The sequence below is a fragment of the Equus asinus genome, chromosome 4 (assembly GCF_041296235.1).
Source record: "Equus asinus isolate D_3611 breed Donkey chromosome 4, EquAss-T2T_v2, whole genome shotgun sequence".
Classification (NCBI taxonomy): domain Eukaryota; kingdom Metazoa; phylum Chordata; class Mammalia; order Perissodactyla; family Equidae; genus Equus; species Equus asinus.
This window is the reverse complement of record NC_091793.1, coordinates 88,425,833-88,447,775: the sequence shown is the minus strand read 5'-3', so window position 1 is coordinate 88,447,775 and position 21,943 is coordinate 88,425,833.

Here is a 21,943-nt window from a genome sequence, read left to right as displayed (position 1 = left end):
TTTTGATCAGAGTCCATAAACTTTTCTAAGATCACTATAAACTTTCCTCTAGGCTAGACACCATTAAGAGTATGCTTCAAACAGAAATATGTTATTTTCTTGTTTTGTCTAGGCATCAAATATAGAAGTGTGTTCCACTGTAATTGTTGAGTTACATTTTTGTGGATACTATTGGGAAAAAATTCTGGTAATAATTCTCTTCAACCTCTAAAGTGTACTTTTAGTGACCTACCCTGAGCGGAGGAGGAAGAGTGAGAGATGGTCTGCTTTTTTTTCCCACATTATAGCATCAGTCTTCTGATTGTTATCTTCATCCTGAGGAAGCTTGGTTTTAAGTTTCCCTTTGAATCCTGTCTGATGCATGACTATCAGCATACGCCCTTTGCCCAATATTTGACTTTCTCCAAAATATATACATCAACAATTAATAACCTTCTGAAAGTGCTATGAAATTAGCTTTCTGATTATGTGATTTAATTGCTACAGTGATCAGGCCAGGTCCTGAGCACTGTATCTTAACGGGACAATGTGATACAGCGAACTGAAGGAAATAGTGAGGAAAAGGAGAAAGTGACAACCTAAACTAGAAAAAGATCACGTGCATTCTTACAAAGTCTGAAATGAGCAAAGTGATTTCACATATATCCTAATATTTCCACTGCTGATTACTGGGTATTCTTCAGATTGTACAATAAAGATGGTGAGTTAGAAACTATATTTTTATTCAAAACTGTAATAGCAAAGCTTATATGATGTTCCTCATGTGCCAAGAACTATTCTTAGCACTTACATATATTAACTAAGTAGCTTACTGAAAGGGAGATACCATTATTATCATTGTTCCCTTTAAAAAGATGAGAAGATGGGCAGAAAGAATTCAAATAATGGTCTATATCCAGTAAGCAGTAGTTAGCATTTGAACTAAGGCAGTCTGGCTTAGAAATTAATGTACATAAAAAGCACTTTTCTATCTCTCAGTAAATATTTAAGGATTGTATGGTGATACAATTGCATTAGAGTCTATTGGGGTTCTTGTGCCAGGTAAGATGATGTAAGTATCCATTCTATGACATAGAATGGAACTATAAAACCTGCACAGAATGTATGGAATTACTACTTGATAACTCTAAAAGAGTAAAGATACTATGCAGATTAGGGGGGAAATTTACAATATCAAGGAACTGAAAATCTGTATACCATTTCATATTTCCTTTGGCATGCCCCAACTTGATCTTAATGCAACCCAAAGCCAGAAGTGGGCATTTGGCTGTAGACAGAATTCCAGGAGAAGGCTTCTAGTTCTGGTTTGAAAAGTAGGAAAGGGAATGCTTAACACTAAGAGCAGTGTAGATATCCCTCATTTTTGTTTTGTTTTGTGTTTTTTTTTCTTCCATTTTTCTAAAAAAAATTCATCATTCTATTGTGAACCAGCCCCCCAGCAATCCAGGGATGGCGGTAACAGTAGCAGCAATGGAGGCCCAGCGGGGCCACAACTCAGAAGGAGAGGAATCTTCCTCTCTGAGTTAGGGAGCTGTGATCCCAATGAGGTAGCAAACCTCTGATGCTTTCACTCTCTCTCTATTCTCCTGTCTTTTGGGCCCAGATGTGGGCACAGCTTCAAAAGGGCACAACAGAGCAGGCCAACCAAATCCTAGATTATTGATCAGAGAACCAAAATGGGGAGCCCCAGAGAGCTTGAGAGTACTGGAGAGATTATAATCAGTGAGGAGCTGAGAAAAGCAATCCTATAAAGTTGTTTATCAACTCCTGGGGTCACCTCCAAGCTGTGCACAAATGGATCTGATTCTAGTCAATATAACAGAAACGTGAGAAGTCAACTAACAGACCAGAGCCCAGGCTCAAGACTGGCCAATGGATGGTTGGCACTTGGGACAAATCCAAGCAGAATTTTAAAACATTTGAAAACTACACTGAAATTGGACCCATTGTCCACAGAAGGCAGGTTTGAACCTGCATCCTGAAAATAACCATGGCAACTTCCTTTAAAAAAAAAATCAGCACTCTCCACAGTTTTTAAAGAAGACTCAGAGATTTGTAACATAATATTTTGAGTATTCAAGGCACAATCCAAAATCGCTTGGGCATGTGAAGAACCAGGACAATCTCAACTCATATGGGAAAAGACAACAGGTGCCAATGCTGAAATGAAACAAATTTGGGAATTAAGCTATCAAAGTTTTAAAAGAGCTACTATAAAAGTACTACAAAAAACAATTGTAAATATCTTGAATTCAATGTAAAAATAGACAATCTCAGCAATAAATAACTAGAAAATATAATTATCTGAATGAAATACAGATGAATGAGTCAGTGAACTTGATAATAGATCAATAGAAATTATCCAGGATGAACAACTGAAAGAAAAATCATTAGAAGAAAGTTGAACAAAGCTTAAAAAAGTCTAATATTCATGTGATCAGAGCCCCAAAAGAGAGGAAATAAAGAATGCAATGCTAAAAAGAATTTAAAGAAATAATGGTTGAAATATTGCAAGGTTTGCTGCAAGACCTAAGCCTACAAATATCAGAAGCTGATCAAACCCTGAAAAAGGATAAAGACAAAGAAACGTATGCCCAGAAACATTAAAAAACTGCTAAAAACTAGAGATAAAGAAAAAATATTGAAAGCAGAGAAATGACATTATCAGTAAAGGAACAACAACACAGATAATTGTGGGTTTCCCATTAGAAATCAAGGCAGCCAGAAAGAAGTAGAACAATATTTTTAAAGTGCTGAAAACCAAACAAAACTATCAACTGAGAATTCTATATCCAGCAAAAATATCATTCATGAATGAAGGTAAAATAAGAACATCTTCAAAGAAAAACTAAGAGAATTTGTTGCCAGAAAGCCCATTCTTAAATTTTTGGTAAAGAAACTTCTTTATACAGAAAAAAAATGATACCAGAAGGAAATCTAGAACATCAAGTAGGAAAGAAGAATCACACAAATGGTAAAATTCCAGATAATATAATACACTGTTCTTCTCTTAATTTTTTATAGGATGTTTGATCATTGATAGTAAAAAATATAAGATTTTCCTGGTGAAGTTTTCAATTCAATTCAAGAAAATGTTACATATATGTAATATTATGCATATATATATATATATATATAACATGAAGAGAGAGGGAAAAAGACACTTACATTGTAATAGGTTTTCTGTATTCAATGTGAGTTGTATATATACCTGTATGTGCAAACATACAGAGAAAGTTAGCTAAAAAAATGGCTAAAATAAATTGAAATACTATGTAATGTTCAAATAACATGCAAGAACACAGAAAGGGGAAAAATCGGTTCAGAATACAAACGGAAAATTTAGAAAACAAAGAATAAAGTATATCTAATTTCAAAGACATTAATATTAAATGTAAATGTTCTAAATAAACCAATTCAAAGACATAGATCGTCAGAAGAGATTAAAAGACATGGGTTTATTATATGTGATCTACATGAAACTTACTTCAAATACAATAATATCAGTTGAGTAAACATAAAAAGATGGATGAAGTTATACCGTACAAATACTAATCAAAAGAAATCCAGGGTGACATGGAGTCATGTGGAATAAAAATGGCAGAATGAGGACCTCTAAAAATTCTCTTCTGTATGAAAGCAATAAGAAAAGTGGCAAAACTATAATAATTAACTTTTCAGAATGCTGAATATTTATCAAAAGCTGCAGCAACCAGTGAGTGTTTATTCTAGAACTAAAGGCTGAATCGTACTATGAACAGCAAGCTTTAAGGTATTTTAACTTGCCCTATTCCCATCCACCCCTCCCCAGCTTGGTGGCTGTCTTGAAAACCAACAGCTGCAATCACAACGAAAACCAGCATCCTAGCAACTGAAGAGGGCAGAATAGGGCTGGAGCTCTTTCCAAACCTCATTCCCAGAGAATGTCATAGTTTGACCTGTCAGGTGGTATCCTGGAGGTCTCCACTTGTAAGGCTATTTTTATTCGACCTGACTCTTTGCAGTATACAAGATCAACACAACAAAATCAACTAAATTTCTATATATGAAGCAATGTACAACTGGAAACCCAAATTAAATTATCAGTACCCCAAAATACATACAGGCTCTGTAGCTGAAAACTATAAAACTTGATGAAATGAATCAAATAAGACTCAAATAAATGGAGAGATACATTATGTTAATGGATTGGACTATTCAACATAGTCATAACATCAATTTTCCAAAGTGAGCTACAGATTTAATGCAATTCCATTTGAAATTTCAGAACAATGTATATATATACATATATATTCTAACATTTACATGAAAAGGTACAGGAACTAGAGTAGAAAAATAGGAAAAAGTTAGAGGAATCACACAATCTGATGTTACGACTTACTGTTAGGCTAAATTAATCAGGACTGTGTGGTATTGGTAATGGAATAGACACATAGATAAGTGTAACAGAATAGAGAGCCCAGAAACAGACCCATACAAATACAGCCAATTATCCAAAGTGCAAAAGCAATTTGATGAAGATTGGAATGTATTTTCAACAAATGTTACTTATTTTCAGAAGAAAAAATAAGTGAAAAATCTTCATTTCCTGGTGATGGAGAGAGTCCCTAGACATAACTCCAAAAACATACCCCATTAAAGAAGATATTGATAAACATCTCCATCAAAATTAAAACCTTTTCCCTTGAAAGACATTGCTAATTGAATGAATATATAAACAACAGATTGGGAGAAAATATTTACAAGTCACATTGCCATCAAAGGACTTTTATCCATAATAGTAAAATTCAACAGTAGGAAAACAAACAACCCAACTAAAAACTGGGAAGATATTTGAACAAGCACTTTAGCAAAGAGGATATGCAAATAACAAATAAATACATAAAAAGATGTTCAATATTATTAGTCTTTAGGAACATACAAATTAAAACCACAATGAGATACAGCTACACACCTATTAGAATGACTAAATAAAAAATACTGATAATAACAAGTGCTCGTAAGGGTACAGAGCAACTAGAACTCATATAATGCTAGTGGGAAAGCTAAACACTTTCCTGGGAATGCTCTGGAAAATGGTTTGACAGGCAAACATTGACTTATCATATGACTGATCAGTCTCAGTCCTGATTACTTACCCTAGCGAAATAAAAATTTGCTAATCACAAAAACCTATATGCAAATATGTATACAGTCTCTGTTCATAAGCACCAAAAATTGGGAAAAAAACAAATATCTTTCAACAAGATAAACAAACGATAGTACAATAGCCATGCAATAAAAAGGAACATCATATTGATAACAATAAGTGGGTGACTCTCAAGGGCGGTACGCCGAGTGAAAGAAGCCAGTCTCAAAGGTTACGTATTATATGGCTCTATTCATGAAAAGACCAAACTATAGTGATACCAAGACAACAGATCAGTGGTTGCCACAGGCTGGAAGAGCTGTGGAGTTTGACTATTAAGAATGAGGGAGTTTGGGGCACTGTTAGAACAGCTCTGTCTCCTGATTGTGTTGGTGGTTACATAAATCTATATATCCTTTAAAATTCATAGAAGTGCACACTAGTAAAATATCAATTTTTACTCATGACAATAAAAGATATATTAAATAATTTACAAGGCTATGATCTATTCCCAAAGGAAAGAGAAGATTCTGGCACCAAAATGAGACACTACTTAAAAAATAAAATAAGGAAGAGTTCCTTGCAGATTGCACCATGATTTTCAGCTCTAAGTGATTAAACAGCTATGCACTCCTGAACACATTCTATAGAGATGACTTTGAGAACTCCACCGTTATGTAGAAACCCACAAACATACATACTCGTGTGTGGCCAATCTTATAAAATCCTGTGATTCTGAATGTTGGCTTTCTCATCTGCACTGATTGAAGGAGCCATAAAACTAATATTATTATAGATGCATAGACCCTACCATCTGTTCTACATACCTTTCAGCAGAATTTCTTCACTCTCTTGCTGTGAGTAATTTCATTCAAATCCTTTGGTGGGATAATATAATATCTCTCATTTTAGACACTTCTTTTAAAAGTAAAATTAAGAGTTATGACCATAGTTTTAAAGGGATTGGTCAGGTTTCAAGCATAGCTCCTTTATGTACTCCAGTGAAGCAAATAAAGAAAAATCTAGTCCAGTTTCGGTTCTCAGGTTTAGCAAATAAAAATCCTATGCTTTATCTGGGAACCCTAAGTCCAATGGCCAATTTTATTTGTCAACTTGAGTGGGCCACAGGTGCCCAGAGTAAGCATTGTTTCTGGGCGCTTCGGTGAGGTTGTTTCTTGATGAGATTAGCATTTGAGTTGGTGGACTCTTTAAAGCAGATTGTCCTCCCAATATGGTTGGGCATCTGTTTCATTTAATACATGAAGAAAATAAGGTCTAGTAATGTTAAAAACTTTTCCGAATTAGGCCATGAGTCCAGATCTTTTTTCAAATCTAAACACCCTGATCCAGAATCAAAAGTTTCGAGTTACTTTTCTTTTTTCCTTTCGTCTATTATTTAACTTATTCCAAAATATTTTCTATTAAAACTCAGTGTGCTTTCTCCCTGAAATACTTCACAGACCTGATTTCTCAGAGTCCAATGAGCATATATGTTTATTTCTTTTGATATGTCTTTCTTGAATTTAAAAATGTTACTGAATCAGTTGATACTAAATATACCTCAAATTTTTTTCTCCAGTGCATAATATTTTCAAAAGAGATTATAAGCTCCTTGTAGACAGGAATTAAACTGTATTTGATTTGGTTATCTTTCTGTATATAGCACATGGCTTTGTAGATATTGCGTATATAAAAAACACTCAATAATACTTGTTGATTTTAATCTTACTTCTGTGATGATGAAATTTGCTTTTCATTATTAAAAAATAAATTCCACAAAAAGACATTTTTAAAAAATACATATATGAAAATAAGCTACGTAGGTAATATATTGTTACGTTTGTCTTAAAATAAGCCTTAGGCATTCTCCCACACTTTTCTCACCATTATCTCCATCTGTAATAATAAAACATATCTTCTGATTACAGCTATTTCTGTTATCTCAAGCCTGAATCTAATTTATTTGCTATTCAACCTTACTTTTCCTCTGCTACAAGATTTGTTTTTCCTGTAATGCAATCCAAGGTTTTGATTTAGAAGGTAGAAAACACCTTTTTTTTCCCAAAGACGTGGTATTTTAAACTGAAAGGAAAATAAATTTAAAGTAGCTTGAGGGAGTATTTCACAACATCAAACAAATTTTAATTTGAATCCAATAATTTTTATTTAAATGTGTTTTGGAATAGATGAGACCTTTGGGGAAGCACGGCAATATATACTCTGCCAACAAGTAGAAATCTCAAAAATGCTTTCCTAACAGAACTTTTGAAATACTTATTTACAGAGAGCAAAGGATTTCTTAGAAAGCTTGTGGTATTTCTAAAGTTACATTGTATTTCCAAAGCTGTGAAATATGATGTTCCTTCTATGATATCGTCATTAAAGTTTAAAAGGCTAATTTAGAAACCACAAAACTACCAGGTAGATTTTCTTAGAGACTTGTTCTCTAGATACTGTCATTTGCTGGTTTACTTATTAGCAGAAACATAAGTTTAATTTGTTATACCCACGTTCATGATAATACTACATACATGGTAATAAATCATGTGGTTTCCCCACTTACATTTTACCCAGAGGACAATTTCTCAACTTCTACTTTTTCCCCAATAGTTATATTGCTATTTCTTCTCTACGTACGATACATCCTTGATTGCTGGCTTAAATCCCTAAGTGAAATAATCATACTCTGGGGCAGATATGCTGTACTTTGGAATTCCGACGCTGATGACTTTCTTAGAAGATCTAACTTTGCTATTTTCATCTTTAAGAAAAGATAGATTAAGTCAATCTCTGAAAAGTTAAATGATGTGTCATTAAGGGCATTTAAAAACACAAGTCAGTGTCCTAACTCAGAGATTTAGGAATTAAATGCATGGCAGAGAGGTTATTTTTTAATCCTCATGAGAATGATTAATTTGATTCCCAGCCATACACTAAGCATCCAAGTAGGTGATATACTCATTTTCTATTTTGAGAAGAAATTGAATTTGACTCATTTTTCTTCTTTTTCAAAAGTACATAAATCAGAAACAAAACAGGATTAAACAGCTTGTAGAAAAATACATTTTTTTCATGAACCCTTTTATCCTTTGGAAAGTCTTTTAATTTCTTTGTCATCATGGTTCTTTGGCATGGTAAAGGTTCTTTTTGAGAGTAATGTTGAATTGCATTTGTTTATCCTAATAAATTGTTAGAACCTGCGTAGGGAATCCAATCTAAAAATTTAGCAAGGAAAGAAATTTTTTTCCCCTGAATTACCAAGTGATTTATCTAAAATGTTTTCCCTAGAGAGAGTTGGGTTGAACTTTTACCTTAAATAACTGTTCTAAAACCTCAGTACACTCACTTAAAATAACTCTGAATTAGGAAAATAGCCAAAGGCACAAAAAAGTACTTTACAGACTTAGAGAATTAATCTCATTTAACAAAAAGAAAGCAAATTGAACAATAAAAAGGAAGTAAAGTGTATACATATGAGTTGCACTTTCACCAGAATTCTCCCTTTTCTGTGTTACATAAATTTGGAAAACAACTAATGGCTCGTTCTTACCATTTTCCTTCTTCTCTCTTTCCTCGTTTCTTCTGATTTATTTGGTTCAATATGATCTTCTCTTTTCTATCACTCTTCACATTTCTACATTTTGAATTTAAGAATTTCCCTACGCTGTTCTTATCCCACACCCTGAGACAAGATAGCCCCTTTCTATCCTTAAACTTACCATAAATCCTTTCTCTAGAGAGTTTTCTGTTAAAATGGAATTGAGATATAACTACTAGAAAATCCCTTTAGAATGCAGGAGTCTATTTACTACCTCCTTGCAAGTATGTGTTTTAGTGTCCGGCCATCTTTTCTGGGGATGGGAATTTAATATTCATATATCAAGCTACCCAATCTCAAAGAAACAACTTAAAATCCCTGAATCATATACTCTACACCATCTTTTCAAATGTCAAAAGTATAAAATCCTTCTCAGTGAAGTCAACTATTCAGCTACCTCCAGCCTCTGGGTACTAAGATTGTGACTTTTCTGGGGCAAGACACTGACTATCTAAAACATGAACACTGTTTTAGACCTTAAGTCAGTAGTCACATTTGGGAATTCTAAGGGTGATAGAGTTTGCAAAACCAAACACAAGTGTTATTTCCTACATGTAAGGAAGCTAACTTTCAATAGAATATCGACTGTCAATTAAGCTAAGCTAAGGGGGCTATAAAAAAAATCCTAAGAAAGAGGCTAGATGTCAACCAATCCAACTAGGAAATACATGCAAACATCCATGCAAATCTCTATGTCTCCAGCTTTGTCTCTATGTAAATATAGATATTGATAGATAGATAATTAGTCAGAGTCCAGTGGAGAGAGAGAAATCATATCAGCTATTTTAAAAGAGAGATTTCTATATAAAGTATTGTTAAGTAACTATAAAATTATTAACCAGATAACTGAAAAGCCAAAAAGAGAACATGAAGGTAACACAGCGGTAACACCTGCAGGAAGCAGCTCACACCCTGCTATAGTCTGAATGTTTGAATCCCCTTAAATCCCCCTAAATTTATATGTTGAAATCTAATCCCCAATGTGGTGGCATTTGGAGGTAGGGCCTTTGGGAGATGATTAGGTCATGAAAGTAGAGTCCTTATAAATGGAATTAGTGACTTATAGAAGAGGTTCCAGAGAGCTCCCTTGCCCCTTCAGCCATGTGAGGACACAGTGAGAAGATGGCAATGAACCAGGAAGCTGGACCTCACCAGACATCAAACCCTCCAGTGCCATAATCTTGTACTTCCCAGGCTCTGGAACTGTCAGAAAGAAATTTTTGTTGTTTATAAGCCACCTGGTCTATGACTTAGTTCGTTAGTGAACAGACTAATATCCACCCTTTAACTTGCCAAAGAAGCAAGATGACAAAAAAATTAAAAGATTTTTCGAGGGGTAAAATGGTCCATGAAAAAGAATTTGTATCTTTCTATTAGCTTTTTAACACTGTTTAGTTTCTGATTTATATACTTTTTAAAAGTAGAAGAAAAATGGGTCAAATTCAATTTTTTCTTTCTGTTCCTCTGAGCATGACCCCAGTGACACTTCTTCACCTTCATATAGCAGCATTTCCTTCCCACATCAGCAGCTGAATCCAGTTTTTCTGACATTATTAAAGTTAAGGTCTCTCACTGGGTTTTAGTGAGGGGATACAGGCAACTAAAAGGCAAAAGAACTAGCGAAGATAATGTCAGAGATAAATGCTATGAAGCAAATGAAAGAGTAGTGGTATAAAAGTAATCACAGAGGAATCATGAAGAAATGTTATATAGATTGATGCTGAGAGGCTCCTCAAAGAGGCAAAAGTTGATATAAATGAGGAGAAAAAGTCAGCCATGCAAAGAGTATTTTGGGTAGATGAGTAGTCAGTGTAAAGACAGGGACCCTGAGGTGGAAATTGCCAGGCGTTTTCAAAGATCAGTGTGGAAAGGATCAGTATGGCTGTCATAGACTCAGCAAGGGGAAACATCTGTATGGGGTGAGGTTAGAGAGGTGGCAAGAACAGGCTTTGTGGGGCTGTGTAAGGCCCTGAAGTGCACTATAATTTTTGTGTTTTTTTTGGCACAGATAGTGGGTGTGGATTCTGGAGTGTTTTAAGCAAGGGAGTTATATGATCAGACATATGTGTTAATATTTAAAACCATCCAGTCCATGAGTAGTTTTTCTGTGCTTTCCATGTTTATATATGATGTTCATTGTGTGCCAGGCTCATACACCTGGGTTTATAAAAATGCAGAGTTATTGGGTTGGAATCCATATTTAATGTTGTTAAACCAGAAGTGTCATGGTGCCACTCAAATGGAAGACCTGTTTTCAAGACTTGCTCCAAGAAGGAAGTGATTCTTGTTTCTAAAGTATACTCTCTCCAAGGGTACAAAAGAATTCTGAATCTGATGATAATACACATATTGTTGCAGAGAATTCTTATTCTGAAAAGTTAGAATTATAGCATCACATGATCAATTTAGATATCATACTAGATGAAAGCAAAGCTTTTCCTGAAAAACAGTAGCAAGGTATATTTGGAGCAACTGCTTAAATAAAATCTAAACCTAGTAATAAGAGACTGAAGCAAAGAGCAGGCTTCATAGCATGATATCACCAATAGAAAAAGGATAAAACAAGACCACAAGAAAAGCATTCAGAAAATAGTGGTCATTTCCTTATAGTAATGTGGATTAAAAGTTATCACAACTATTCCTCCAATGTACCAGGTAGAACTGACAGGCTCCTAAATGAATCATCTCTGTATTCTCTATAATGTGTTTTATTCATTCCTTCCTTCAACGAATCTTTACTTAACTTCTTCTATATGCCAGGACTGTTCTGGGTACTGAGAATATAGAAGTGAAAAAGATAGTAAAAATATCTGCATTCATAAAGCCTATAGTTTTGTATGTGTTACTCACAGAAAAGTAAATTGAGGTCTCATAACAGATTGTGAAATAAGTCATTCCCAATAAACCCTTTGGAATTCCAAAAGTTTTAAGTTTAAGAACTCCTCTCTCTATATATATAAACATAAAAAAATATATAAATATATTTTTATATATATAAATATTAAAAAATATATAAATATATTTATATATATATATAAATAAAATGGTCAGGGACAGATTTCTGGAGGTGTTAGCATAAGACTTAGGCCTTGAAGAAAGCATAGGATTTGAGTAAAGAATATTGAAAATATTTCAAGAGAAGAGGAACAATAAGCAGGGAGTGGGAGAGATGAGACTGAGAGATGGAATTATATCTAATGTTTATAAGCAAAATGAAGCTTTTGAAAAGGAAAATGTAAAAGCCTAATGGCTATCCAAAATACGTTGTTATAGAAAACATACAAAGACTGTACAATATTCAGACAAAACATTTGATGGCAGTGGACTTGAGCATGATAGGTAATGTCATAAACAGGATGAGAATTCACTAGATGCCAAAGCCTGTTTTTTATATTTTGGTAGTTTAAGAAGAAAAGAAGAAAGGAAGGGAAGGGAAGGAGGGAAGGAAGAGTGAAACAAGGAAAAGAGGAAAGAGAGAGAGGAAGGGAAGGAAGGAAGGAAGGAAGGAAGGAGGAAACTACCATTCCCCATTGACTCTCTGCTCTTCTTAGGTACCAGTCTTGCTCCATATTGGAGTCCTGTCCTCTTCTTCTTTCCCACTACCCCTAAGTACTTCTTTGCTTATCTTCCTAGCAGTACTGCTCAATACTCACATTAGATTACAGACCTTATTTTTGTTTATAAAAGTTATGAACGTGCTCTAGCAAGGGACATATGCTCCAGACATACAATCACAGCCATTCAAAAACAGGCAGATGTTTTACGAATGTAGAGCTCACTGCACTACCAGTTTCCACAGGCATAAGGGCAGTAGTAGAGCTATGCATTCTTCCCCTGACCAGAATATTCCCTCCATCTGGGTTTATTTAGCATGTTACTTATTTTTTTTAAAGATTGGCACCTGAGCCAACATCTGTTGCCAATCTTTTTTTGTTTTTTCTTCTTCTTCTTCTCTGCAAAGCCCCCAGTACATAGTTATATATTCTAGTTTTGAATCCTTCTGGTTGTGCTATGTGGGACACCGCCTCAGCATGGCCTGATATGAGGTGCCATGTCCTCACTCAGGATCCAAACCAGCAAAACCCTTGGCCACTGAAGCAGAGCACGCGAACTTAACCACTCGGCCACCAGCCAGCCCCTAACATGTTACTTTTATAATAGTTGCTATCTTAAATCTGAGTTACAATTTCTTTTACATTGAAAATATAAAAATTATTGGATTAAATACATTCACTTTTCTAATGTTTCCATACCAAGAGCACTCACATATCACATACATTGGATGAGAACAGGAAGTAAGGAGTAAATTACATGTGTGGAAATGACATTTCATAGCAGATTATTTAAAGAAGGAAATAAATTATTTTATACAATCCTGACAACAGACTTCATTTAGAGCTGTGGAGTCATATTTTTTTTAACGGTTCTCTCCTCCAGGGAGCAGAAATAATGTGCCCTCTTCAATAGAAAAGCAGAAATAAGGCATCGTCAAACTCCAGTGCTGAGCTGATTAAGTTTGTGGGAAGGATTCACTTTTATTTTCCTAAGTCATACACAAAAGATAAAGTCATAATGGATGTCGTAATGTATTCTGAGAGAAGCCAGGGACTGAATTCTTAAATCAGTTACCTAAATCTTAGCCAATATCAAATGTTACTAAGGTTTTTTTAAAATTCGAGCAATTAAGAAGCACAAACAAAGTAAGGAGAAGTCTGGAAGGACCTAAGGAGCTCCTCATGGTTTTTCTCTCCTCAGTGGACGTGTACTCTCCAACTCAGAATAATATATGAGGTCTTTGTATGTATAACATCTATATTACATAATGGATGAAATCTTCGTAAGATTTGCTTGTTTCTGGCACAGCAGACAGCATTTAAACACCTCCATTTTATCTCCACAGTATACCTTAGTGTTGAACAGCTTATATGACATTCTCCAGGAAGTCACACCTCTTAAGTACACAGATTTGTAGGTTTGCTGTTGTCGCCATAAGCAATCCTCAACCAGGGACATCCTGCTCAAAGCATTCCATAGGTAAGGATTCTGTTCCTGGCCAGTGCCCTTGATCTATTTGCACAGGGTCCAGGTCACCTGCCTTCATTTTACTTTTCCCCTGGGAACATCTCCCTCCCTGCATAACTGGGGATAAAATGAATCACACATAGGTCAGCTGCTTCCATTATTTTCCCTCAAATTTAGAAAACAATATTTTACAAAAGAAAGAAAGGAGATCAATCTATGCTTATATTGAAAGGAAACATTTAAACTCCTATTAAAAAACAAAGGGCAGAATTAGCACAACTTTGTTGTTAACACAAATTGTCTGCCGATCAGTCAAGTTTCCTTGACCTTAGACATGTTCTGCCCTCCAGACTGGACACAGTATTGCTGTGGAAGTGTGGACTACATTCACTGGAGAAAATATCTTTACTTTTAGGAAGGCCAAAGCAGCTTCTCAAAGAGGTGCATCTATGGCTTTAAAGGAGACAATATTTTTCTCAAATATGGAGAAAACTTGCCACTTAACAAAAACTCTTAACGTTAAAGAGCAGGTATTTTTAATAAAAAATAGTTTAAGATAAAATATATTGGTCACCATTTTAATGATGTCAAATATATCAATTTTATTGAGTAGGTCATTTTTGTTAGATTTAATTTCAATTTCTTTTACTCTATATCCTAAGGAGAACCCCAGGATTTGTGGGAGATACTTTTTTTTCTGCTTTTAATATTTAGAGTCACTGGAAACACAACAATTAATATTTGAATATTCGAAGTGAAAAGAACTTAGAAATTCATTTTGCACAGATACCTATGTTTAAAACAATTATATTATTATACCTGTTTTGCATCTGAATTAGCTGAAGCTGAAAGAAACTAACAGCCAACATAAAGCTAGTTATTGGAGCGAGGGTGGACACAGTTCCATTTTGCCTTTTGTAGCACTGGAAGAAAAGAATAAATTGACCTAGCATTTCCTATGAACCAGGGGCTGTGCTAAGTACATTTTTCAAAACCTTAAGCCTCTAATATTTTTATTCTTTATATTTGAACCTCAGAGAAGTTAAATAAAAGGTCCATGGTCACATAACTGTTACATTATATAGCTTGGATTCAGACTCAGATTGGACACCAAAATAATACTCTTGTCACTCTAGCCACAATATTTATTTTTTTTCGCCCAATGCTTATTGCATTAGCTAAACTAAAGCCCACCCCAAGAAAGTTCTAATACCAGTGTCCAGTAGAAATGTGATGAAAACCACAAATACTAGATAATGTGTAATTTTAAATTTTCTAGTAGTTATACTTAAAAGTAAACAGAAACAGTTGAACTTAATATTAGAATTTTATTGAAATGAAAATACCCATAATATTATTTCACATGAAATCGATATAAAATTATTAATGAGATATGTTACATTTTTGTTTTTTGTACGTAATCTTCTAAGTCAGGTGTGCATTTTACACATACAGAACATCTTCATTCAGATTAGCCACACCTGAAGTGTTGCAAGAGTTATGGCTAAAATAAATAAACCTGTGACTTGTGGCTACTGTTTTGGACAGCGCAGTTCTAATCCACACGGGAATGTTTCCATTTAGAACATTTATGCTTTTTCTTTTCATTACTCTGTAGGGCTTCGGACTTCACATATATATTTGATAAAACACGCTGGCTAGGAGCCAGAGGATCAGAGTAGGTGGCTGCTGTGCCAGCTTCCCCACACAGTTCTGCCAAAGTAGCTAGAGCTTCACGTGCCACCAGCCTTAATCTCATCCCTCATCCTTTCCCAAGCAGACTGCCAGAAACAAGATATGATGCCAAACTGATAACCAAAGGTCCAATAAATATGCTTTGCAAACAGTAGACATTCTACAATAGGGGAGATAACCAGAATTTAAATTGGAGCTTTCGAAATTTATTCAAAATTTCTCTTCATGATATTTATAGTTCTAATTTGCCTAAGGTAGGTATTTATGAGTTATTTTAAGGTGAAATGACCAAGTTTACTTTTCTCTGATTTTTCAAGCATACATATGTGTTTTATATCTATAATCTATTTTTAAATTTTTCTTAGACTTTCGTACTCAACTTGCAGTTTCCTGACTAGCTGTGATCATATATTTCCATATCTTTCTTATTAAAGAAGTGTTTCTCTCTTCATATTCATAGAACTTTGCCAATGGAAAGTATTTGCTTAGATCCATTTCAATAATTTTCCCTCATGGCTGAGTGGACCTCTGAACATCACAAAACTGTAAAACAGAATATCTCACAATTTCCCAAATGAAAATAAACCCCATTCCTCCACTAACTTCAGATTTTAAATATTTCTTTCCCCACATACACCATGCTGTTCTCCATCTGTATGTTGCAGAGACAACAATGACAAAAGTTGACCTCTGAATATTTCTTCTTTAACGAGGAGCATGTGTGACTACCAGTGTTTGTGGCCACACATGATTACTGGAGAAAAAGGCCAATGGCATTTCTAGCAACGGTGCTGACTCTATGTGAAAGAGAACCATAAATCCGCTCTTATACATAATGGAATTGTCATGGTCATCTCTGGAGACTGTATCCTGAAGATGTAGATATGGTGCACAAAAGGCAAGAGTCAGGATTTAAACTCTTCTACTCCTTTTGAATACCCGCTACTCAGAGGGGCCCAGGATCCTCATGCAGCAACTAGACACATAACTTCTCACATCAGCCACCTATTCATTCCATTTTCTGCCCAATATGTATGTAGTCAGTACTAAAACCCTTGCTTTGACCTTGCAACTGCTTCCACCAATTAAATACATCTGCCCTAACCCCAGGGGTTAAAGACAAATGAGCTCTTGTCATTGTCTGAACAAAATTTTCCAGTAACCTCCCATTACACTAAATAGAATAACAACCAAAGTCCTGACCGTGGACTCTAAGCCCTAATCCTTTCTGGCTTCTAAGTACATCCTAATTTTATTTCCTTCTATTTTTTATCTCCATTTTTCTTCTTAGTCACACACTATCCTCTTTCTTCTTACTCAACCAAATGTACTCTGTTTCCTATGACTTTTTCCCCTTTCTGTAATACTTTTTCACCAGCCATTAGCATATTCGCCCCTTCACTTCTTTGGGGTCTCTGCTCAAATGTCCCCTGCACAGAAAGCCTATTCTCTGTTCACCATAGCTAGAATGGGATCTCCTACCTCCCCAGCCACTGCTGCTTTTTCTCTAGAGCAAACACCATTAACAGCTGTATTACATACTATATATTCATTTGTTTATACTTTATCATCTATCTTTTCCAAATCTCACTGAGATGAAGGCACAATGCATAGTAGTTGCTTGAATATGTGTGATTCCTAGTAATGTATGACTCATTTTCAATAAAAAAGATAATAACTACTGCCATGTATTGAATGCTTACTTGAACAAGACACTTTATCTCATATACTGGAATTTAAAATAAAAAATCCTTTCAACAACCCTATCAGCAGATATCATAATCCCTATTTTATAGGTCTATTGAGGCCAGATCCAAACCTTCTAGCTTCTCTATTTCATTGTAATATAAGGTCCCACGAAAATGCTTTACCTCCATTCACAGTCACAGAGATCCAGAAATGTAGTTCAGTGGCGGAGGTTTTAGGCTCCGTGATAGGCAGATAGAACATATTTTTGCCCTGGAATATCATTAATTACTCAGTAAATAGCATCATTTAGATGACTACTTTCCTAGTCTGGCCACCTGTAATGATGCCTCCTGAGAATAGGTTAGTTTTTTCTTTAATTGCACCCTTTCGGCTTCAAAAATCTATGTCCTTTCATCCTGCCTCTGAATCTTTGTTCTGAAATTAGTTTCCCTTTGTCTTACATGTGGTCATTCTTACCTCATGGTTGTGAATGACTTCAGTCGTTCAGACTGATATCTCCATTAATCCTGCCACCTGGATTAGCCATGTTAAAGTATGTTCTTGGCTCACCTATTATATCATTTGTTCTCACCCTTGAAACACAGCTGCTTGACAGCAAGCCTCATCAACAAGTATATTTAGAAAATGGCTAGGATGTCAAATATTTATTCCTTTTAAAAAATTTAATATGTTCTCCTGGGGCCTGATTACAGAACATTTTCATGCTTACAAATTTCTTCAGTGGCACAGTACTAGTTTGTTTCCTAGGAAACAAATGCACTTATACAGCACTGTGCAAATCCTTAAGCACTAAATTCTATAATCCCTTTGTGAATGGATAACTTTTAAAAATTGTTTGTTTCTATAGGAGTTACCAGCTACAATATCACTGCAGGTAAATTTCCAAATATGTTATCTGTGAAAGATTATTTCAGTTTACCCTTAAATGTGAGAGACAGGGTTCATGGAGTAATCTTAAGAGGAAAATGCGTATTCTTCTACGTCTGAGTTACATCTAGAAATATGAAGTGAATTTGAGAGATGTGTCTACTAGTTTCTGCTGTCATCCTCAGTCTCATTCTTTTTTTCACAGAAAATATAAGTTAATTATTTCTCCATTTAAGAAAGTGGTTTGGATTTGGCTGTCTTTCTCTTCTAACCAAACATTAACTGGGAGCTATTAGGAGTCCACAGAAGGGACAATGCATTTTTAAAGTGGCATTTTAGCATTCAAGCCATTCTTATTCCTCAACGCGAATATAATTTTTATCTAAATGATTTCAGAGGAAAATGGATTCATTTGACTACAGTGCTTCTAAGACCAGTGGGAAGCTCATCATCTTAATATTGAATCTGTAAATCCTTTCCACTAGGGATGATTAGCAGCTTTGTCAAGTGTTTATTTTACTTTAAGAAGAATATGTAATTTCCTGGTATAACGCAGACAGATTTCACTCTATTTCTCCCTTCCCATGTCGCATTCATACCCTGGGCTCACATGATCTAGCTTACCTCTATTAGACTTTTACTTTGCGTGGTAAGATGATAGCCTAACAAGTTTTTATAGTTTAATGAGCATACATCAGTCTGTTCTATGATTCATTTATACTTGATAAAAAAAAAAAATCTTCAGCAGACCTGATAAGAAGTAATAACAGTGAATTACTTCCAGATGGCACTTTTGCTATGCTACACGTGTGGTCTGAGCTACCCAAGGGACAAAAACTTCTGCTAGTACAGTGATGGGCTAGTCATATTGCTTTTTGTATTCAAAGACTTGGTGAGTTGTACTCAGGACAGCTCCAGCCATTAGGTGCATTGAAAGTAGGTTGCCGTGCAAAGATATTTACATACTTGGTTTGCACACATATTTTCAAATCAGTCAGCAAACAAAAGCAAAAAGGGGAGATGATTCATTGTACACAGGCTCGTTATCAAGATGTGATTTGGATGGCTTCCTTGGAGCATCAAATCATTTACAGATCCAAAATCAGATGGAGACCCCCAATAAGAAGTTATTGGAAAATTCCAGTGTCCAATCTTTCTAGTTTCCTAAGTAACAGTGAAACTAGCCACATCTCTTGCTTTTTAAAAAATTAAGTTGAGAATCTAGGTCATTGCTCTTTTTAACCTAATATATCTGTTTTAGGTCTCTTTAGTAATTTTTCTTCATTAAATGAATTCCAACCAATCAGAATCCTCAGGTAAGAAAAATTTTTAAAAGTTTTCTATACTTTTTATGAGGAGGAAGCCAATAGTCAGGGAAAACCAGCTGATTCAGAAGTTTCTTCCTAAAGTAGGTTCTCAATGTCCTCGAGTCACTGCTTGTATAACCTAATCTTTTTCATCTAGTTTTTGAAAATTATAATTCACGTTCAAATGATGGCCTGAGGTGTAATAAAAAAACAATGAATTACAGAAAAATAATTGAATCAAGTTCAGTATATTAAGGTAGAAAAATAGACAAATATATTTTACAAAGTTTTACAGTCAGAGTTTAAACTTATCTTCACCCTAATTTGATCAGAAATTCAGTTAAGCAGAATATAACCCAGAAACTAAAAATTGTTTATTGAGATTTTGCTTCATATCTTAAACCTCAGACTGAAGAAGACCAAAAATATATGTTTAAATTAAATTACTTTCTATATGAAACAGGAGAGAAAATAGAAGCCTAAACCATAGTCAAAGAGCTTATTTTGTTCACATCAAAATGGTCATATTCGAAAAGAAATGTCAGTTTTATGCATATGTTCAAACGTCACCTGGTTTCAAAATCTAAATCTCTTTATACAAGTCTGTATACAAAAAAATTGTCCTGGTATTTGAAAATGACAAAATTTACTGAACCACAATTTTCAAAATGTCATTTAATTAGTAACAAATCATATTGAATCCTCTCCCTTTATAAATAAATGATATAAATATAAATGTCTTAATAATCCAAGTACCATGATGCTATTCCACTTTTGAAATAGTATCAAGTATTTTCACATAGCAGTACATGTTATTTCTTTTTAATATCTTGGTCAAAGTCTAAAATATAAATTGCAAATTAGAAAATCCTTTGAGAATAGAGTTCAGCAAGGGAACTGTTTCAAGGTAAGTTTTATATTAGTTTCACTCATTTTAATGAGCCTTTGTTAGAAACCAAGCCAGCAAATACTCCAGACTGAAGAGTTACACGCAAGCTATCTTTTAAAGAGACCATCATAAATCAGAACCTCTAACTATCTGCTTATATTATCAGGTTGACACAACAAAGGCATAGACTGGTAGCTAAATGAGATAGCTTTTATTAAGAAAGAAAATGAGATTTCAGATTTGAATATCAACTTAAATATCACGTTTGAAATGGGCTAGAGACATTCCAATTGATGGTACATTTCTATTTAAATTAAAAATTGGCATGGTTCTTCAACATATGATGTAGAAAATAAATTGAAGAAAGTTTATTTTTTAAATATGTACATAAGTTGAGAAAGCATACACACGCACGCATGTGTGTGTGTACACACACAGAGGACAATGGTGGAAGAAATATTACATTAATCAGTGAGAATTAGATGAGTCACTTTAATCCCCAAGAAGCTTAAAGGTAAAAAAAAGAAAAAAACGAAAAACCTTGGATTCAAGGGACTGATTTTTCTCAGAACTCGCTAACCTTGGGCTGTCTGCTTATAACTACAAATTGTCCTTAGCTTGAAAAGAGCCTTTTAATATTTAAAATTATTGGTCTATGGTATCTGTGTAATTTCTTCAGCCAAAGGGCTTCATTTCCTTTGATGTGTATCAAGCTTCCAGCTGATATGACTACTGCTCCTGCTGTCTCTGAGCCCTAAGAAAGGTTTCCGTCTCTCTAAAACTGATACCAATGATTGGTCTCCAGCTCCAACAGGGAATTTTATCCACTCGTGTAATAGGGAGGCTCAGACCGATATGGTACTCTCCCGAATAAGGGATTTCATCTTTAAATTTGATCACTAGTTCATCACTTTTAGTTTTTTTTCTCTTACCCGAGATTCAAGATATCTCACTAACAATTGTCTCTATAAATAAAATCCCATCAAGTTCAAAAGGACTCTGTCCAGTTTCAGAACCTCCTAGATGACTCCATAGTTCCTATACACATTCACAAGACCAAACGGCAGACTTTCAAAGGATAAGAACACTTTTATTCTCTGTTACTCAAATATTTCTCCTCCAGAAAAGCAAATAAATGAGAAAAGCTCAAGCTTAACCAGAAAAAGAATTATGCAAAAATGTAGTAAGTTGATAAGAACTCATTTTCAACTGTGTTTCAAATATGGTAATAAAATCAATTGGATTTTAATAAATCCCAACTGATTTGATATATAAGATTAAAGCAGCTACCACTCTATTACCTTTATTTTTTTAAAAAACATGAACTATTTTCAAGTTTCCTCTCCTTGAAACTGCATTTAAAATAAAAAGTTTATTTTTTTCCCACCATAGATAACTGAAATAATCTTTTAAAATCATCTGTTCCTGATTGGTGGCTGGAAGTTGTTAGAGTGTAACAAAATCATTTATTTGATAGGGCATTTTTATGTAGACATTTTCCCATACACTTGACATTCATCTTGATTTTTGAAACTAAAATCTACTAAACACCTAAAAAATCAATATACTATAAAGAAGATTAAAATGATTTTAAAACAGATTTTTGGATAAAATATTAAAAATAAAACAGATTGATCAATGGATTCCTGAAGTGAGAGCCATAAAGATAAAGCATTTTTATTCCACATGATCATCAGGTGAACTTTGAAAACTCTAGCAATGCTCTG